The 14,618-nt window shown below is 50.6% G+C and overlaps 1 protein-coding gene and 1 long non-coding RNA gene across 7 annotated transcripts in view; one reads left to right on the forward strand and one right to left on the reverse strand.

The window, feature by feature from the left end:
* SATB2 (SATB homeobox 2) overlaps positions 1-11,874 on the reverse strand; it is a 196,416-nt gene extending 184,542 nt beyond the window's left edge. Inside the window, exon 1 of one of the 5 annotated variants that reach the window (XM_070508306.1) lies at positions 11,486-11,874. The gene's annotated coding sequence lies outside the window, so the exon portion shown is untranslated. Of the gene's footprint in view, positions 1-30; positions 717-5,416; positions 5,512-6,244; positions 6,460-11,485 lie in introns of those variants that run through there. The other 4 variants (XM_070508300.1, XM_070508301.1, XM_070508305.1 and 1 more) reach the window with 4 other exon arrangements.
* LOC139045140 (uncharacterized) lies at positions 2,814-5,542 on the forward strand. 2 transcript variants are annotated; one of them, XR_011502967.1, is made up of 3 exons: positions 2,814-3,070; positions 3,252-3,430; positions 5,419-5,542. It is a non-coding gene; the product is annotated as an uncharacterized lncRNA (long non-coding RNA). The 2 variants fall into 2 exon arrangements; XR_011502966.1 differs by lacking the exon at positions 5,419-5,542 and adding an exon at positions 4,748-5,404.
* Positions 11,875-14,618: the final 2,744 nt, after the last annotated feature.

Here is a 14,618-nt window from a genome sequence, read left to right on the forward strand (position 1 = left end):
CCGGGCCCGGCACCCTGCCAGGCGGCTCACCTCGGCGGCCGCGCCTGCCGTTGCCCCCGGTGCCAAGCGGCCGGCCAGGGGCGGCGGGACAGAGCGCGGACGCTCCGCTCGCCTCCAGGAGCCTCCAGCCGTGCCCTCGGCGTCGCTCGGCCAGCCCTGGGCTGATTTAAATAACTAATAAGCTCAGAGAAATTTTACGAGGGGAACTTTTCCTTTTAGTATCAATAAAGCCTAGTAATTGGGCTTGTTGGTTACCTAAGCTCGAGTTCCCAGTCTCTCTCGTTCCCTCTTCTCTCTCTCTCATTCAGAGGCAACGTTTAAAAAAACCGGCAAATGTGTGTGCGTTTGTGTGGGGAGTGTGAGTGTGAGTGTATGAGAGAAGTTGTTTCAAAAGTCCTTCGCCTGGAGAACAGTCATCATTGTCGCTCTGCGGTGAAGAATTTTGAAAGGTGAACTGTCGTTATTTCAGAGGATACAAGTGTTGACAATTCAAGTCTCACAATACAAGTATAATTCAAGACGAGGGGGAGTTCTAAAGATTTTTCCCTTTGGAGGTGACGAAGACATTTGCAGTTCTTCCCTAATAATTTGCATTTGAATTAACTTTCACTACATTTTGACTTCAACTCCTGGAGTGTAGTGCTATCGGTTGTTTTCAGTAAAGACTTCTATATTATAATGCATTCTAAATTTTTGTTTTGCTTTTCTAATTTTTTGAAAGCCTGTTCTTAGCAATAAAGAATTTTTTCCATGTGGGAACCATGCCTCAATTTAAAAATATAAGACCTTCCATGAATAATAACTGCCAATAGTCAGTTCGGTAGTGTCCACAGTGCCATTAGCGCCTATACAAAATCTCAGAAATCTAAAGGCAACCTACGCATGTTTCTCTCCAATCATAGCAATATATATTTTTTCATTTCTGCTGTATGGAAGTAAAAAAATCTTTTAAAGGACTTTTTAAATGCTAAAATTTGCTTGATCTTAAATTCCCTACCACATACAACATAACTAGTGCCTGCCAATGTCAGCCTAACGAAATGAAGAGTATTTCTGAACCGGATTATTGTTGGGGTCAGAAGCTAGTCAACGAAAAACGATAAGAATTCAAGTGTGCAAACCAAGAGTGGGAGGGGGAAAGCTGTCTTCTGAAGTTCCCAGGAACACACCCAAACCTGTGCGCTCCTATCTTCAGTGTTTACGTACTATGAAGAACTTTTCCTTTCCACTTTTAGTTAGAAAATTGATGAGCTTTCCTTAGTCCGTCTTGTTTTAGGCTGACATCTAAAGTCAGCCGAGGGTTGCCTTCTGCCAGTTAACTTCCGGAGGCCCAGAGTTATTCGGAGGTAGACCCAGCCCTTTGCACATTCCGGCGGAAAAGGGCGTCTTGCTGACCCTTCTCAGCGCATCCCCATCGTCTAGTCTGCACCCGCGGGCTTGAGGGCACCCTCTCCCTTCTGGAGATCCGCCCCGAGGTCGCAGCTTGGCTGCAGAGCGAGCGAACCTTGAGTTGCGGGTGTATACTCCCCGTTTCCCGCTTTCCCACAGGGTTTCAGACAACGTTCCTTCCCATCTGCTCCCGGAAGGGTTCCTGTTCCCACCCATCCTCCCCAGTCTTGCGGTCACCAGGCTCCCAGCGCCCCGCCGCAGTGGCCACGCGCTCAGGGCACTCACAGCTGCAGCCCCTTGTCCCCTAAGCTGCCCATGTTAAGGGAGGACGCGTCCTCGCAGGCGCTGTCCTCCCAGCGCCAGGACGTCGAGAACAGGGGCAGGGAAAGATGGCAGGATTGAGAAGCAAAGTGCAGGGCTGTGGAGAGTAACCCAGAGCCTCAGTGATGGGCACCTCACCTCCCCCAAACAACTCGGGGCCTCCCCTTCCTTCCTTGCCCTTCAGCTGCAGGTCTCACCCTGGGCTGCAGGTCCCAGACGGAGCTGCTCTGTGAACCCAGGTTGTCCTCTGGCTTTTAAGCACCCTCCTCTCCATTAGCTCCCTGCTATCCCATGTTTTGGTTTCACTTAAGCTATTTTCTGAGGTCATGGAAACCCCAATTTTACTCTTTTTCTCTTTGCCTCATCCACAATCCTTTTTTTAAAAAAAAGAATCCCCTAAGCCTGGCTTCTGCCAGACCCTATACGATCTCCCAGAGCTCTATGTGCAAGAGGAAAAGTGATTTGTCTGTTTATAGCAGGTTTAATTAAGATAGTTATGTGCCGTGAACTCTTTGGGCCCCAATCAATGCATTTTGATTTGGAAAGTCAAATAGAATCACATCTTGCACTTGTGGGGCCCCGGTTGGCCGCCCAGGCTGGGGACAGACGTTGTTACCGGTCTATAGGGGCCTCTGGACCTGGGCGAGTCCCCTGCAGAACTCGCTGCCCTGCTCGTCCCTGGCGACCTGCAGTCGGGTCTTCCAGCAAGACCCAGGCCTTCCTGGTACGGGCGTGAGGTTGCACGCCCAGAGCGCTCCCAGGGGCCCCGAGCTAGGAGCCAGGCGCCCGGCTTCTGCGCGTCCGGCTTTCCCGCTGCCTAAGCGCCCCCAGCCCCAGGCCTTCGTCCCGGCCCGTCGCCGGCGCAGCTGTTGGAGTGGCGGAGAGCGCGGCAGGGGTGAGGCTCTCCTTTCCCCAGCCGTGCTTCCAGTAGTCGCCCCTCCCCCAACGCAGACTTAGGTGCTGGGCTGCAGCCGAAGCGTTTTTCTAATTTGTCATCATTGGAAACCTCAGACAATTGGAGTGTAAAACTTTAAGGGCTTCCAGGGATACGCTGACTTCAGGCACTCAAGGGGGGAGGGGGGACTGAGGGTCAGGGACAGGCACACGCGACAGACGTCCCAAAGTGCTCTCCGGACTGTCTTCCCTCGGCAGCTCGGTAGCACCCGCGCACGCACTTGTCCCCTCCCCACCCTCCGGGCTTCGGAAGTGTTCCTGCCACTTCTTAGGCCCTCAGGAGGGGAAGGGGGCTGTAGTGTCAAGATCTCTCAGCCTCCTGCCCACCCCTGACCTTGTCCTAGGACCCAGGACTCAAGGGCCAAGGCCATGTGGGCAGCGGTACTCGCTACCACGCGGCATTGCGGTGGGTGCTCCTCTCGGTCTCCACCTCCAGCCCCCCGGGCCAGCGCCCCGTCCCCACTCTCCTCCCCCAGGAAGCTGCAGACCTGCCTCTAACTTCATCACACCGTCGATAATCGACCCCCTCGGTTTTCAGTAGATTTGGAAGCCAAGAAGGGGTAACTCTTATCTTTTTCTTTTTTTAGGATTTGGGGCTCTTGAAACATTCTGAGTATGTTTGCGGGGGGTCCCAGAGGAGTTGTCCTGAAAGCTGCTCGGAGCAGCCACCTTTGCTGTCGCCCAGGCCTTGCCGGGTCGGCTCTGGCCGGCTGTCTGTGCTGCGGCTCCCGAGGCACCCCACCCCCGTCGGCCTCCTGCAACCAGGGTAGGAGGATTGGGTTGGAGGGTCGAGTGCCGGGGGAGGGGGTCTTGTTTGTTTTTTAAAAATTTTGTTTTTATTTCTATGGAGGACTACTCCTGGCGCTAGAAGGGTGCAGCAGTTGGCCCCAAAGTGGCCTGTGACTTGCCCATCCCCCCTGTGCCAGGCAGCAGAGGGTGTTAGCTCTGGGAACACTAGCTGACAGGGCATTTGCTTTGGGCCTGGGGTCCAGCCGAGGCCCAGGAAGCCGCCTCTGTGCGCACTTGCCCCGGGTGTTGCAGCGTGCGTGTGGGGGGTGTGTGGGGGGGGAGATGGGCCGTCGCCATGTCCCCCTCGCGCCTCCTTCCCTTCTCGTGAGGGCGGGTGTGGACGCAGTGAAGCAGTGCGTGAACCAGCCCCACGCGGAGGGGTCGAAGGAACAGCCTCATCTGTTAAATGGGCTCTGGGCACCCCGGCCGACGGCCCCCTCCCCTCCTCTGAGCAGGCGCGAGGTGGCCCGGGAGCCCGGCCAGCAGCCCCCGCCCCTCAGGCGGAGCTCGGGCCCTGGCAATCTCTGCACTTTGTCATCACGCCCGAGTATTTGACATTCGCAATTATCTGCAAATACCCTGATCGGTTTGTATATGAAACACTTTTTTTCCTGCCTTAAGGTTGGAATCTGGTAAGTTTCAGACAAGTGGTTGCGGGGGGAGGTGACCCGGGGGACCGCGGGGGACCGGCCCGGTGAACCTGACTCGGCGAGGTGGGCGACCAGAAGAGCCGGGTCTGCGTGCCGCCCCCTGCCCCCAGCCCGGCGCGGAGGAAAGACTGGCGGAGGTGCGGCAGGCTCAGGCCGCGACCCTCGGGTCCTCCTGTGAAAGGAGCGCCCCCTAATCCCTGCGAGCGGACGCCGAAGGGGGAGCGGGGATCCCACCAGAGGGAAGGCCCAGAGGTTAATCATCTTGATAACCGGAAAGGGCGCTGCCCGGCCTGGCTGCCATCACAGAGCGTGTCAGTCACCAGCTCTCAATCCCGCCACAGAATTACCTGCTCAAAGAGCCATCCCGGGGAGCGCTCTGCTCCGCGCTCTTCCCGCCCGCCGCCTGCGGGAAGGACACCGTGTCCTAGTCCGAAAGAAGCGGATGTCGCTTTGACCCTCCTCCGCCCCCAGACGGTTCCTAAATCCAGGAGGGCAATGCCAGCCCTGGATCGCTCAGAACTGCTACATCGCAGCTTCGGGCCACCTGCCTATTACTTAGCCCGTCTACAAAAAGAAAAATAGAAAAAGCGGGGCGGGAGAGGAAAAAGGAGCGAGATTACTTGTCTGATTTATCTCTGCTTTAGGAACCTGGTCCTGGCCGCTGGCGGAGCCGAGGGCCTCGAGCCTGGGTACTGGGAGGCCAGACCCTGCCCGCCAGAGGTGCACACAGCCTGGGTGCCCCCGGCTCGGTGTCTCACTGGCCAAGAAGCCGAGCTCCTTTGCAGCGGGTGTCAGCAACTTTAGAAACAGCAAACTCTTCAGCGAAGCCCCCTCCCCACTCACTGAGCTCGCGGCTCTGCTACAGACGCGGGGTTAGGCGCCTTTCACATACACTACTCACGTTTTCCGAGAAAATGGGGAGAGGAGCACATTAAAGAAAGGTGGGGGGGGGGTACTGCAACACTTTCAAGAAAAACTAGGGGTGGGGTGGGAAGGGAGTTTAGAAAGGCTGTCTGTAACAGCCCAGCTGCCAAATCCCTGGCTGTTCTGAAAAGGAAGAAGGAGAGAAGCAGGCGGGAAAGGACTCCCTTCCTCCTCCCAGCCATCTCCCTCTCAGCGCCCCCAGCCCAGGACACCCGGGCTGGGAACCCGAGAGTGTGCTCCTAGGAAGACATCAGCCCTTCCGCCTCCAGCTCAGCCCAGGTGGGCAAGAAAGCGCGGGAGACTCGAGAAAGCTGTTACGGTCTCCCGCGGCGCCCTTGACCCCTGAGAGCCCCACACAGGAAAGGCAGCTGAGGGACTTCTCTACTCACAGGTCGCAGCCCCTGCCCGAGACTTCCTGGGAAGCAACCCGCAACGCCCACAGCATTGGCCTCCTTTCCCCGACTCCTTGGAGATTGGTCTGCGGCTTGAGTCCGGCTGCAGACACCCACTCCGGCCCTTAGATTAGACCTGCCTTGGGCGTGGACGCCAAGGTGCGGTACCGAGGCCCCAAGCTGCGCCGAGGCTGGCGAGTTTCTGCCTGGGTCGGGAGAGGGGGTCCCAACAGCGGAGCCCGCTGCAGTCTGGTGACACCTACTGCGCCTCGCACTGCCTCCACGACGGCCCTTGGCCTGCGGAGAAGGAGGCAAGGGCAAGATGCTCCGTGGCGGGTCAAACCTTCGCCCCTTTATCTCCTACCATGCTTTTCATGTCCATATCTTTGTTAGTTAGGTGTATGACTGCTATATTCCAGCGGCTTATCCTACATAAAATACCCCACGGCTTGGGCGAGACTTTGCAAATTTGGCATCCCAGGTGAGCGGTCTTGAGTATTCTGTGCCCTATCCACCCACCTCGCCCGTGGGTACTCAGGGCAGCGCCCACTTGGCAGAACTGATGGCCGTTCAGGCCTAGCAGAGTGCGCATCGCCAAACCTGCGCGTCCAAAATGCATCCTCGCCTCGCCGGAACGCTGAGCCGCGCAACTCTAAAGGAGCCCGCATTCCGGAGCACGTGCAAGCATCCTCCCGCTTTGAAATGAATTCGCGCTGCGTCTTTCATTCCCAAAGGAAAAGCCTTTGGGGCGCTACTCAGACCGAAGACCTGGGAGAGAGAAGTCCCGAAGGCGGGGACCAGGGGCTTGGGCACTCTTCTGCTCACCTGGACTTGAGACACTCGAAGGCCCGATTAACCATCGGTTGTATCAGGGCCGATGGGTTCAAAGTGGCTGCGCCTCGCGGAGGCGCTCACTCCCCGGGTCCGGGTCTCCGAGGGCATCTGGAATCTGGGTGGGTTGTGCTGACTACCTGCAGCGCGCGCGGATCCCAGGCCAGGAAAAAGGGCGCCGTGTAACGGGGACGGTCGGTTACCTCTCCAGGGATCTGCCCTGACTTTGTTCGTAATTTAAGAAGCCTCTGAACTCGGGGAGCGCTTGTTGGGGCACCTCCCTGCACACACACGCCCCCTCCTTCCCGGGCCTCGTATCTTTCCCTCCACTCTCCCGTTCCCCCCACCCCCAACCCCGCGGCCCCGCCCGTTAGAGGCGCGCAGCGGGCACTCGGTTTACAGAGCCGCCAGTTCAGATGTTTATTCGCAGCTAATTGCTGGTGCAGGAAAATGCTTGCTACCCCGGCCGAGCGCTTCCGCCCTGTGCTGGCCGATCCCGCCGGCGGCAGCTCGCTGATCCCACCCGCGAAGCCACGGAGGAACCGGCGGCAGGGAGGCGGCTGTGCCACCCTGGGCCGGGCTACCGGCGCTGCCCCGGACTCCCGGTAGGGTGAGCCGCCGCGGGCACCAGGCCAGCCCGGCTCCAGGCCTCAGGTCGGCCCTGCTGCCAGCAGCCACCCGGAACGCAGAACGTGGGCGGCCTCCTCACCTGCCCTCCAGGTGCGTGCGGCCAGCAGAGAAGGGAACACAGGGCCGAGCCGGCTCCTCGTTCCCGGCTGTTGCATCGCAAAGAAGCTACGCGAGACCTAAGTGCATTCTTTAGGTCCAAATATAGTTAGGAAAATTGGTAGGTAAGGAGATCACCTCCTTTGCCCATGCCTCTTAACACCAGTGATTAAGAATTCCTCTTAATTCCACAAATTTTGAGGCTTATTTTAAAAATTTTAGATGATCTAATCCCTTCTCACTGTGTTTCCGAGTCATTTATTTCCAGGAGTTTCAGATGGTCCCAGCACAAAATAGGAGCTCAGAGGAGACCAGCTGGCTTTGCTGCCGGATCACCGACCACTCCTCTCCCTTTCTGACTCTATGTGCTCAATAAAGGTTCCGCAGCTTTCATTTTAAGAGATGGCCAATGTTGAGAGAGCAACCCTAACCCAGGGTCAAGGGGAAAGCAGCTAGGCGGACTGTGACCCCACAGGGCACCCCCCCCCCCCAAAGGGCCCGGCGCAGCAGCACACCTGTGCTGAAGGGCCGGAGACTTCCGGCTCGCTACTCCCACAGATGAAACATGCAAGCCCTCCTTCTACAGAAACTCGTCCTTCCAGAGCAAGCCCCAACTCATGAGAGCTCTCTTAAGGCCGAGTCCTTAAAGTCTCTCCACAGAGAATTACAAAAGCAAAGAATTTCACACTTGGAAGGAAACTTAAAGACCATCTAGCTCAACTGATGTAGTTTGCTGGCGAGGAACTTAAGCTGAGTGGAGGCAAAGAATCACACTTCAGGTGAGACAGCCCCTGGATACCAGCTGAGACTGGAACTCTCCTCTCCGGACCCTCAGTCTAGTCCAGTTTCGACTATGGGGCACTAGAAATGCATTTTACTGTTGTCATTATCCTTGTAGTTATTATCGTGTTTCCACATGTTTTAGGGTTCTTAGTAAGGCATGCTCTTTTAATAATAACAAAATTTGCAACGTCTGTGTGAAAAGAGTACTACATTTGGCTCAAAAGGAGGCTGAATTTTAGAAATGAAGTTACATATAGTATTGAAGCTTTTGGAGGAAAGACTAAACAAAAATTTGTATTGTTTTATATCAACTTAAGAACATCAGATACGTGCAAATACATGAATGAATGAACGAAACAGAAGAAAAACCACAGGATTGTTGGCATTATCAAGGTATTCTTCCAAATTGTGTAATTTTTCTACAAAAATCAGAGCTTATTCAGGGCATTTAAGTGTTCGTTTATAGATTTTTAAGCGTTAAATTCTGCTGTCATTTTTTTTTTTGAGGAAGATTAGCCCTGAGCTAACATCTGCTGCCAATCCTCCTCTTTTTGCTGAGGAAGACTGGCCCTGAGCTAACATCCATGCCCATCTTCCGCTACTTTATATGTGGGACGCCTACCACAGCATGGCATGCCAAGCGGTGCCATGTCCGAACCCGGGATCCGAACTGGCCAACCTGGGCCGCCCAAGCAGAACATACGAACTTAACTGCTACACCACCGGGCCAGCCCCTCTGGTGTCATTTTTAAAAACTAAGAGGAAAGAATATTTACATTTCTAAAATCAGATTTAAAAAGGTCTAATTTCTAAGAAGTTGATTTAGCCACAGTAGGGGAAACTTTTTGAATGAAATATTACAGGATAAGCCTAAAAAACACTCCCCACTGGCTTTGTAATAAACCCTGAGATGTAAATGATAGTTTATCATTCTCTCCATAATTACCCTCTTTTTACTTTTTGATAAGATCAACACAAAAATTATTATTTACAAGGACACTCCACTATTCCTTTCTGTATCTGGTTCACAAAGGCAAAGAGATACATTATCAAATGAAAATGTCTCAGTCTCTTTCCGTAACTAATGTCTGATCTTTAGCAAATGGTGCTGTGATGTCATTGAAATGGGTATTGGACAAAGTACCAATTGATTTATTGATTTCCCTTCTTCAAAGTCTTTTGGGAATTGGGGAGAAGAAGGAAAAGCATAGGCTGGCTAAGATGTGCAATACTTACTCACACACATGCAAAAAAAATTATATTTGATAAAATTGACAATTCAGAGGCATTGCTTACAGAAATTCCTAATAGATTGACGTTGAGGCCACTCAGCTGATCAACCTGCCTCTCCCTCGGCCTGTCGGTTTATTTGCCCTTCCACTTTCAACCTTTTAGAAGTCAAAAAGCACCAGGTTTTCAGTTAGCCTATATACAACAAGAGCAGGAGGAACAGGGGGTTCTCCGAGAAGGAAACAGAAGAGGCACCTCTGCTTTCAAACCCAACCCCGTAAGTCCCGCTTAAGGGCCCTGTAAGCTTGCAGTGTCCCCAAAGATTGGAAGTTGCTGTGGATCTCACAAGGGATCTCCATGGTCTGTGGGCTGGAGTGACTTCCTACCTGGGGGGTCTGAGAGCTTCCTATGGCCTAAACCTGTGGTGGTTCGCAGCCGACTCAGGGCAATAAAGAAAATAAGGCAGCTCTGATTGTCTTTGGTTTTGTAGGAGAGGATTTCAAAGCCAGGCTCCTTTCAGCCTCAATCACTGAACCGGTTTTTAAGGAGAAAGACTTTTAATCCAAGTCCTGTTAAAAATGCTAACTAAACCACCTGGAGAAACTCTGCATTGTAACATCTGCCTAGGAATTACCACACACAACAGCATCTACAGCAAAGCTGAAACTATACGAACAAAAACAAACCTCAGACTTCCTCTCCCTCCACACTCCGTATGGGTGAGCTGCACTGCGTAATAGGACAGATTTACTATAAGGCATTCTAAACACACTGCAGATTAGCTACTTTGGTTTTCCTGTTCCCTCCCCCTACACCAAGAAGAACTGAAGATCTTTGCCTTCCAGAGCTTTCTATTCATTTAGCTCAATCCTCTGGGTTTAGCACTATGATCTAGGAAATCCCTGCTCACTAAGGTAAGTTGACTTTCCTCCACCTTGTGGCCTTGTGTCTGTGGGAGTGGGTGGAAGGATACGGTGAAGGGAGCTTCTCCCTCCCAACCCCCAGAAGAGGGGCGTGCTTCCAGAACATGGGGTTCATTTAACGCTAGGCAGCACCCCCGACACCCCGAGCCTAGATTCTAGGCATTCTCTAAGAGAAACTGGATGGGGAGGTCCATGAAAAAGGATCTGGAACATTGCCTGCATGTCTCTCCTTACCCCAAGGAAGGCTGGTGGTGCAGCAGATGCTGGGTAGGGAGGTATGATGGAGAGGAAAGGAGAACGGTGACCACTTTTAAACAGGTTATGCAGGTGTGTTCTTGGAGCTGGTGCACAAAACAACTCTCTTTTTAAAAGATTAGAGTTATTTAAGCAATAGTACCCATCTTCCTGCAATGGAAACTTTAATGACTGTCAAAAATTCCTAAATAAGAGGCTTTTTCTTACAGAAATAAATATTTCTGTAAATATTGGGGGAATGAAGCATTATGCTTCAGGATTTTAAACCTACAGGATAAGTCAATTCTGTCTTTGCCACTTACTAGCAGTGTAAACCTGGGGAGAGTAATTGACCTCTCTGAGCCTCATTGTCCTTATGTGTCAAATGGGTATAACACCAACAGCTGTCTCATAAAATTGTGAGGATTAAATGAAATACTCCATGTAAGTTGCTTACAACAGCTCCTAGTAAGCACTTTTACTCCTTTTTTACTGCTTTCATAGTAAAAACTTTGAAGGTGTTCACTATATTATTCTGATGTGGGAATTGCTGATTCAATCATCTCTCTCTTTTTCTCTTAATTTCTACCACAAATCACTGAAGGTAGACAAGTTGGAGGTCAGATCACAATGTTTTCTTAGATCCATTTTTTTTTTCGATAAAATAACGTGAAGAACTTTATATTACTTCATCCCCAATGACGTTTTTCTGAATTTTATTAGCATCTCTCTAGAACCTTTTCCTTAGCTATTTTGTACTCTTTCTTCCTCTTTACCAGAGCCCCCTCAGCTGGGTGAGCTGGGCAGAGATGCCCAGGACTATCTGCCCAGAGGCCATTTCAAAGCCTTCCATACAGGGCTGTGCTCGGTCGGGAGAATTTTCCTCATACGATCCCAGAGATGTGATAATACATCAGCTCAGGGTACAAAAAAAGAGACTCAGAGGCTGTGCCCTCTGCTCTTTGACTCTTGCTATGGGGACACAGGGGGTCATACCAAATAGTGAGAAGCCCCTAGGCCTACTTTGAGAAACATCTCTCTGTCTTCTGCATTAAACTGCACAGAGACTAATATTGGTTTTTTGGTGTTAACAAAGAAATAAAATATTGCCATTTTCCTCTCTATTAAAATGATTTTATGAAAGAAAATGGTTATACCCTCCTGGGTTGAGCAGTAGTCTCCATTTAGTTTTAAATTCCTATGCTGTTCTCATTGTTGTCAGATTCTTCCCTGCGCTGTGTTCTTCTGGCTCCACTGAGAGCACCCGCCGCCCCAGAAGGGGGCAGTGAAAAAGCAGAGCGTTCAGAAGCCACAATGCCAAGCCATTCTCTTCACTTACCTGGAAGACCAGTCGCAAAACTAGGGGACTCTGCTTGAAGCCTCAAAGGAGCTGTGTCTCCAGGCTTTAGCAAAAGCAGAGCAGATTGTAGGAGTTACCGCCAAAGACCCACTTCTCCCTCCTGCGGCTTTGTGTCTCTCCCGAATGATTTCTTGAAGTCCACGCACTAAGCCAAGTCAGGCAGGCTGGCAGGCTCCTCAGATGCCTGGCCTACCGTTGTCTTTGACTTGAGATGTGGGTATTAAAATGCAGAGTTGTGAGGCCCAGGAAGAGAATGTCAGAAGGGAAACACCCAAGACGCTGTTCTATCTGGTTGTCTCTTTGATTCAATGTTTTGTCCTTTGTGAGCTCTGCCTAGATATTTACATCAGTTGGAAACATTCAAACAATAAAATTTCAATGACCTTGCAGACCGTGTCCACTCCCACAAACCAAACACAAATTGATTGCTTTTTACCAATCAATTTTCTACTGCAGCTTAAGGGAAGACGCCACCAACATCCAGGGAACCCCGGTCCTGAGATGAAAACCCTCGGGCTCTTTGGGTTATTATAAACTAAAGCCGAACTATGGAGCCGGAGGTATTCACTCCCTCACTCTTCCCCCCCGTCCTGAAAAACAGCCATTTGTTTTTATTGCTTCTATAGATATTTTTAGTCCTAGGAAAGGAAGAAGGAAAAGAAAAAGGGGATGGATCTGGAGAATAGCCACCCAACTGGATTGGCTGAAAGGCTCAGGCTTCTGCTGACATCCGGGACCTCAAAACACAGGTCAAAGGACCATTTCAATTCAACCAATATACTGAGAAGCTTCTGGTTCATCTATTGCTCAGCTACCCTCCATCTCAAGGAATAATGAAAACACCTACAAAAATAATAGCTATGAATGTTACTAGGCACTTTACATGCATTGTCTCATTTAATCCTAAAACAATACTATGAGATAGATACTATTCTCATCTGCATTTCACTTTCAAAAGTGAGTTCAGAAAGGTTAAATAATTGGCACAAGGTCACACAGCTAATTAGGAGTGGGGATCAACCAGAAGATCTGAGCTACTGGGACCTTCTATCTAGTTCTGCCATGAGCCTAATAGTGAGAAGTCAGAGATGAGATTTTCTGCATATGACCTTGTTTAAAGGCACCATTTAGCAATCATTTTGAAGTGTGCTTTCAGGCCAGGAACTGCTCCAGGCACATTAAAAAATGACATCCTGTGCACCCTCTCAGAACTTCCAATCTAAGATCAACTGTTAACAGAACCACCTCCTGCTTGACCACACAGACGACGGACGAAATACATGGGTAAGCAAACAGATTTTACAGCCAAGTGTACAATGACACAAGTTGTTGTTCTGGAGTGACAACCACAGAGGAGTAGCCTATTTAGAAATTCAAGCTCAGAGGAGGTGTGATCACCATCTCACCTATGACATTTAGGCCTGTTTCTTGGAGAAAGGGGTACCTCTGATGCTGATGGAACTGAGACAAATGAACAGAGCTGTCCACAATGGCGGGGGAAGGAACCTGGTGTAGACAATGAAGTTCACAATCTGCTAAAGACATAAGATGGTCTCACCAGGGTAGGGGTCAGAACAGCCGACAGGAGTCACATGAGGGTGATTGGCTGGCAAGTCAGGGCAAAGGCGACATTTTCCAAGCCCACATAGTCAGCTTGTTACTGATGCCCCAAATCCTCCCATTAGCTTTTTATTTCTTTGTATTCATGATTACCATCCCTATGAAATCCTCCGTCAAATATTTTGTAGGAAAGTGGACACAGTGGTTTGACACATATTAAATCATTCAGCTAAGATGTGGCTAAAGTTCTCAAAATATAATTATCAATAGATTACCTATTATGTGTTTAGAACTATGCTAGATGGTATGAGAATAGGTGGGAATTTATAAGAGCTCACTCTTGTCCTCAAAGAACTTGGAATTCATTGAAGAGACAAGATTCACTCAGGTGAAATAGGTGGCAAGAGCTAAAAGGGCATCACGGATTTTCCAAGGGGTGTGGTACAGACAAATACAACGTCATAGAAGGGATAGAGAAGTTTAAGAGTTAAAATAGTCCAGGAAGGTGAAATTTTAACTAGCTCTGGAAAGAAGCCTAAGACTTCAGTGGGCTGGGCGAACAGGGTTTGCCAGGAGCAGAAGCTTGGTGCTGCGAGGACACTATTACAGCCTGGATTGAGGAACTGAGGGAGAGCACGTTTGGTAGCTAGAGTAGGACTATTTACGGAGGCCCCAAATATTGCCAAAAAGGATGCAGACTTGATGAAGAAGAAATGAGAGTCACCGTTGCTCCCCTCCCAACTTTGAAGCATTTAAAACTGATTTCATCTTTTCATTACTACGCAAATCATGCATGTTTATTTAGAGGCATTTAAAAGTATAGGTAAGAAAAACTCCAGGAGCAACAACAACAAAAAGAAACGTAAAACAACCCTACTAACGCCACTTGGTAAATTCTAAGGTAAAGGAGGCTCATAACGAAAAGCATTTGGGGGAGTTATCATGGCGACAATACGCTGGAGAGCTTTGAGGAACAAAAGGCAAGTGGCAGGGGGACAAGTTAGAAGGAAAGCAGGATGAGAAGCCTGTCACAGAATCCTGAGGGCTGACCCCAGAACAGTAGCGGTGAGAATGGGGAGGAAAGACTGAATCTGAGAGAGCTTCCAGAGGAGGTCACCATCAGGCCTTCTTCTGTTAATGGAAATGGCACAGAGAGTCCCCCAGCTATTGGAGTCCCAGCCCCAGGGCATAGTCCCTCGAATCTTTGCCTGGATTTTCCCATCCCAATCGTTTTCTCCCAGAGCCTGGACACCTAGCATCTCACAAACTGGGCTGATCCCACTTAGGTGGCCCCAAAGTAGGCCAAGAGGGTGCTAACGTTCTAGAAATTACTATCTGCTTGAGAGAAATACGTGAAACTGCTTTCCAGCTTTTCAGAAAACGTTTTTCAGATCCAATCTTGGACTGATGTCCTGAAGCCTTTTCCAGACTGAGCAAGTGTCCAGGGGCTCCAGGTCAGCCCTGTGCTGGATGGGCATCTCCTCAGGGAAGGGAATGGAACCCCCAAGTGGTCAGAGCAGCTGCCAGATTTCACATTGCAGCACAGCACTTC

The sequence above is a fragment of the Equus asinus genome, chromosome 4 (genome assembly GCF_041296235.1).
Source record: "Equus asinus isolate D_3611 breed Donkey chromosome 4, EquAss-T2T_v2, whole genome shotgun sequence".
Classification (NCBI taxonomy): Eukaryota; Metazoa; Chordata; class Mammalia; order Perissodactyla; family Equidae; genus Equus; species Equus asinus.